This window comes from Cicer arietinum, chromosome 1, assembly GCF_000331145.2.
Source record: "Cicer arietinum cultivar CDC Frontier isolate Library 1 chromosome 1, Cicar.CDCFrontier_v2.0, whole genome shotgun sequence".
Classification (NCBI taxonomy): Eukaryota; Viridiplantae; Streptophyta; class Magnoliopsida; order Fabales; family Fabaceae; genus Cicer; species Cicer arietinum.
The window spans coordinates 19,089,201-19,095,092 of NC_021160.2; the positions used below are offsets into that span (position 1 = coordinate 19,089,201).

Below are 5,892 nucleotides of genomic sequence, written 5' to 3' on the forward strand. Positions count from 1 at the left end.
TACACACACTCGACTATTAAAGCACCAAAATCTTTGAGTCAATAAAATACTCTAAACTTTTTTTCTTTTTAAACTCAATCCAAAAGTAATTTAAAGAGTAACATTTTAAACTCTAACCATTTTTAATTTCAATCTATCTTTTTGCTCAAACTCTTTAACTTAGTTAAAATTTGAACTTTTTCACAACTTTAACAACGCTAATTTTTTGTAAAATTTCAATTTCAGTTCAAACTCATTTATTTGAAAATAACTCATTACGTAACTCAAAATCATCAAATTTAATTATCGCCAATTCACACCGACAACAATCAATTCAATTCCACAACACATATATAACACCTCAATTAAATTTCAACAATTCAAACATAATTCACCTAATTTCAAAACTCCACATTTTTACACATAAACCACCAAATTTCATCAATTCATTTTCTACAAAATCCACAAATAAATCACATCTCAAAAATTCATAATAATAATTATAAACATATAAATCACACCAAACTTGAATCACCACAAACCACACCTCAAATTTAAATTCCACTAAATTACACATAATCACATTAAATTAATTTTTCACTAAATTACACCTCAAATACATCAAATTTCTTTTCCACAAAATCACAATTAATGTCCTAAATGCAAACTAAAAGTTTGGAAGGAGCCCTTACCTTAACGATAGCTCTAACACGCGATTACGGTACCGTAATTAATTCCGGTAAAATTTAAGTTCGTGATGTCGCGTCGAAAACTAGCTCACTAGCACCGTAGCGTGGTAATGAGCAACTTTCTCTTCTGTCACTTCTCGATACGAAGCTTAGATCTAGGAGAAAAGTGAAGGTTTTTGTGTGTTGTGGGTTTTGAAAATAAAGAAAATTTAGAAAACAGAGAAGGAGGAAGAAGATGGAAGGCACACGGGAAAGCTACAGGGCAAAATGTTATTTTCCTTTCTTTGCCTTTTATGCACACACACATGTGTATATATATATATATATATATTAAAATAATAATAATAATAAATATCTAAACAAATATCTACATATTGTTATAAAAATCATCATTACACTTGTCACCTCACGTCACATCACAAACCACTTTTTCAGAAAAATATCTACTCTCGCCGTAATTCAATGGGTAGATGAATTTTTCTGAAAAATGCTACATCTCAGAAAATTTTTTCTTCGACAAAAGATTCACCATAATTAAATAAAATTATTCATCAACGAATAATTTTAATCGGGTTTCTAAAAAGATATTTTTGGCATTTAACTCACAAAATGCCATAAAATTGGCTAAAAAGCCTAAAAAATTCAACACAAAATTCTCCAAAATACATAAATTAGAATTTAAAATTAAGGGTCTTACATTACTACCCTCCAAAAAGAAGCTTCGTCCTCGAAACTTAAAGTACGAGTAACAATCCGCACTAGGTTTGTACTCAAATTCAATTTACAAGTCACAACTTGTTTCACCGGGCCCACTCGAAGAAAGTGTTGCCTACCCCTTTTCATAGGGTACTTAATAACTCTACACACTACCATAGTCGGTAAGACTCGCTCATTCCATTCAACATGATTTTGTTACTATCAACAAGGGAGTAAGGATGATCAGTTCCTCAATTTTGGCAATAAGTAGCCGAAAACCATGATGATGGCTTAAACTATCTTAACCGAACTGTAATAACGCTCTTTGCGACTTGCACTTATGGTTATTCTAACACACAAGCGGTCAAACAATCTTCTCAAGCTCCACTGAGTTTTTCCTTATTTTCCTATAACTTTGATCCTATCGACGAAGTACAATCGCCCATAGCTATGTCTCATAGCCTCATATACATCCACTTGGTACGAATCACCCAATCATTACCGCCGAGAACTCCTAAATATCTCCATGGTCCACAAATCCTCGATTTCTCTTTTGTCGCACAATTACGCCAAACCACTGTGTTCTTATCCGTATGTTGTTCTAATTATAACTAATAATTTCATCCCCACATTTACTTGGTGATCTAAGCTTCCTCAAATTTTTCCAATAATATGCCAGAACTATACTACTCATGATACACAAACTTCCTTCCAGTTTAGTACTTCATTTCAAGAGTCACGTCTCCAACAAAAATCCAACTTGAATTTCATTCACTGACTAAGACCTGCATTTGTCTCATGCCTAACACCTTAAATTCACGCTTCACTAGTCAATCAATTTTTTTTTACATACTTCGCAATTATGCACAAACTCGAAAATAATTCTCCTACATCTACTGCCAACATTCATTTTGATACTTCTTAATTTCGCCGCGTCCTTTGTTTGCAGCTTGATGATTATCCTTTCACTATGACAGGTCAAACGCATTGTATTCACTCCATCACTTTTCCATTTATACAAACCTTAAATTCCTGCCTCGAACCATGATGCATCTTCATTATAGTGATTTCAACAAATCAAGCATTACTAATTCCCATCAAACTTTTCCAATTCATGCTCAATTCTTCCCTATCAACCAAACATTAAACTCTGCTGTTTGGCGACCACAATAACAACCCCCATGACATGCACTCAATTAGTGCCTTTGTCTCATTCGCATACCCTTATAATAACAATATCTAAATTACGAGTGAAATAATTCCTTTCATGAATCCTTAATTGTCATAAGCTACATCTCCATGTGCTGTTCCGACAAGTTTTCTTGGCACATTTTCCAAAATTTGGTTCACTCGTTGGATACTTATTCGTTCCCAACCTTCACCGAGGTTTAAATTGAAAGAATCCTAACAATCAAACGTCCTAACGAACGATTTCTCAACTGTTCCTAATAAGCACTTACTAAGAATTAATTAGCTATAAACCTCATCCTCATAACTTTGCAGTAAATATCTCAAAGATCTACATATTTTTCATCGTCCATCTAGTCACTGAAACACTCATTTTAAATCTTAACGCTTGACTGCCCAAGACCAACAACTAAACCATAAATCATTTGTTACATTTCTTCTTTTTCACTTTCTACCATTAAATAAGATTATAAAATCTGATCCACGAAATCTCCAAATACTCATCACACCGTCTAATTTCATCCATTTCATCTTAAGATACAATACCAGGTCTTTTTCATCTTTGACTCTAATCGTCTTAGTAATCTCACTAATTAAAACTCTTATATTCATAACACAACATTTTTAGTAAATCTTCAAACACTCTCATTCATAACCTTGTGGATTTCAAACTATCGACTTAAAGATCAACCATCTTAGGGTCCCAAATCAAATCTTGATCAATCCCTCTATCCTATCAAAACATAACATTCTCCAAATGTTTACCATCCTTTAATAAGCTTACTTTGCTACAATCTCTAAGTATTCTTGTACTCTATACTTCCAATTCCACTTAATAGTGACATATGGTTCAATACATCAAGGCTTAACTCATTATGTTTATCCAGACATCACCCAAAATTCACACTTATGTGTTTATAGTTTCATCTAAAATCACTATCCATACTTACCATCTCCTAAACCACACAAATATTTGTCACTTATCAAAGAAATATATATTCCCCCTCTTATAATCGTCATGAGATTCATACTTAACAATCTAAGTTGTGAATCTAGTTTAACTCGAATGCTCGACCTTACCCCTCAAGGTATTGACTATTCCTCAAAGTGTACTTTTTCTAACCAAGGTGGTATATACCCCCTAACGTGCAGTGCCCCTTAACTTCAATACAAGCCTCTTCCTGGACACCTAAACAAACTAGAATCATATTTTATTCTTCTATCACTACGAAACCTCTTAATCTTTCTACTACATTGATTTTTAATTTTAGTTACAAATATCTTAAACATGCCAAGTGCTTCACTTTTATTTTTCATTTGATATACAAAGGTATAGTTAGAACAATCGTCAACAAAAGTAATAAAATAGTGTTTTCCATTTCTAGTTAAAGTCTCATGAAGTTCACATATATCAGAGTGTATTAAATCTACAAACTCATGTTCTCTAACTACTGATTTATGTGAATTCTTTGTTATTTTATCTTTGCAAAAATCACACATTTGTTCACATGACATAGTTTAGCATGTCAAACATTAAAATCACACATGTAAGCGAAAGGAAACATTTTATTAATTTTGACATTCAACATAAACACGACATCAGTGGCATACCCTTTTCCCAACAAAAAATTCATTTTTAGTAATGGTTTTCAAATATACCCTATAAATTGAGTTAACTCTGCCTTATTTAGAAGAAAACCAAGAACCATATTATTTCTTATCTTTGGAGAGTGCATAACGTCCTTCAAAATCAAAAATTTTCTGGATGTGAACTTTAACTTCATATCTCCCATAACTAAAACATTAGTGATGTGAGAATCTACCAATAACACTTTCTTATTTTCAACAACAATGTATGTTTTAAATATAACCCGATCATAGCAAACTTGACAAGAGACATCAATGTCAATCCAAAATCCATCTGATCCATCAACAATGTTGATTTCAGTAATCATAGCAACAAATTTCTTTTTTGTCATATTAGCCTATTGGGAAGAGCTTGATATGTTCTGACATTTATGTGTCATATGACATTGTTTTCTACAATTGTAGTAGATGAATGATAAGCCAAAGTCATTTCTATGAGGTGGTTTCTGCCTCACAATTGGGGACTTATAAGGGTTTCCATTCTTGTTGCAGTTCTTCATATTGCGATTCTGATTCTTGAGATGTTTGCTAGTTGGCTTTAGAACTGCACCAATGAATTTACTCTTGTTGTTTGAAACAACTAATACTTCATCGTTCCGATCTTGGTTCTGGGATCATCCCTCAATTTGAAGGTGAGTTATCTCACTCTCTAGTGAGAATTATTATGTTTTATGCTCAAGAGAATTTTGGAAATCCTTCCAAGAAATGAGTGTTTGTTAATTATAACATCAATTTGAAATTGTTCATCTAAAGTCATACCTTTATAGATGAACTCATGAGCTATCTTCTGAATTTCATGGGATTGAGCCTCCATGAATCTTTCATCAATCATCTAATACTTGAGGTAACATCTCACAACATACTTTTTAGTTGTAGCTTCCTCGGTATCATATTTCTTCTCAGAGCCTTCAAGACATCTCTAGCAGTATTACTGGAACTATATTAATCATACAGATCATCAATAAGTTCATTAAGAATATAATTCTTATAGAGGTAATTATTAGCCTCCAATTGGGTTAATGTTGCAGCTTTCTTACCCTTTTTTGTTTGTTTAGTTGTTTTTGGAACCACTGAAATGTCATATTTCATAATGTTGAAAACCTTTTTCATAATTAAGAAAAATAACATATTTTGTTGCCATCATTTAAAGTGACATCCCTCAAACCAAAACAGTTTATTAAAATTAGAAGTAACATAACCAGATCCAGTAATCTCATTGGTTGACATGGAAAAAATAAATGTCTTAAAATTGTAGTTTTTGGAATTTCGAAAACATGTTTTCAAAATAATTTTTAAACACCGAATATATTATTGGGTTGAGTCACATACTAGGTTGAAGGTGCATACACGAGAAGGGTAGGTTGAATTGTGTTTGCCAATGTTGATAAATTTTTGATAATTTATAAATAAATAAAAAACTAGTTCGGTTTTAGTGACTTACTTGGAGTAGAAATAATCGAATTCAGAGGCAACAAGCAATGAATGCATAAATAATTTGACACATAGATTAATCCTAGTTCACCATTAACTTGGCTACATCCAGTCCATTCATTCAGAAGACTTTAATCCACTATTTCAAATACCTTGAATTACAAAGCACCTGACCCTCCAAGCCAGTCTTCCCAAATAGCTTGACAACCCCATACTTTTGAGGAACTAACCAACTTGATCCTACAAGCCAAGTCTTCTCCTA

The 5,892-nt window shown here is 32.5% G+C and overlaps 1 long non-coding RNA gene across 1 annotated transcript in view; it reads right to left on the reverse strand.

The window, feature by feature from the left end:
• LOC140920291 (uncharacterized) overlaps positions 1–945 on the reverse strand; it is a 2,507-nt gene extending 1,562 nt beyond the window's left edge. The window contains exon 1 of the long non-coding RNA XR_012163041.1: positions 672–945. This is a non-coding gene — a long non-coding RNA (uncharacterized lncRNA). The remainder of the gene's footprint in view (positions 1–671) is intronic.
• Positions 946–5,892: the final 4,947 nt, after the last annotated feature.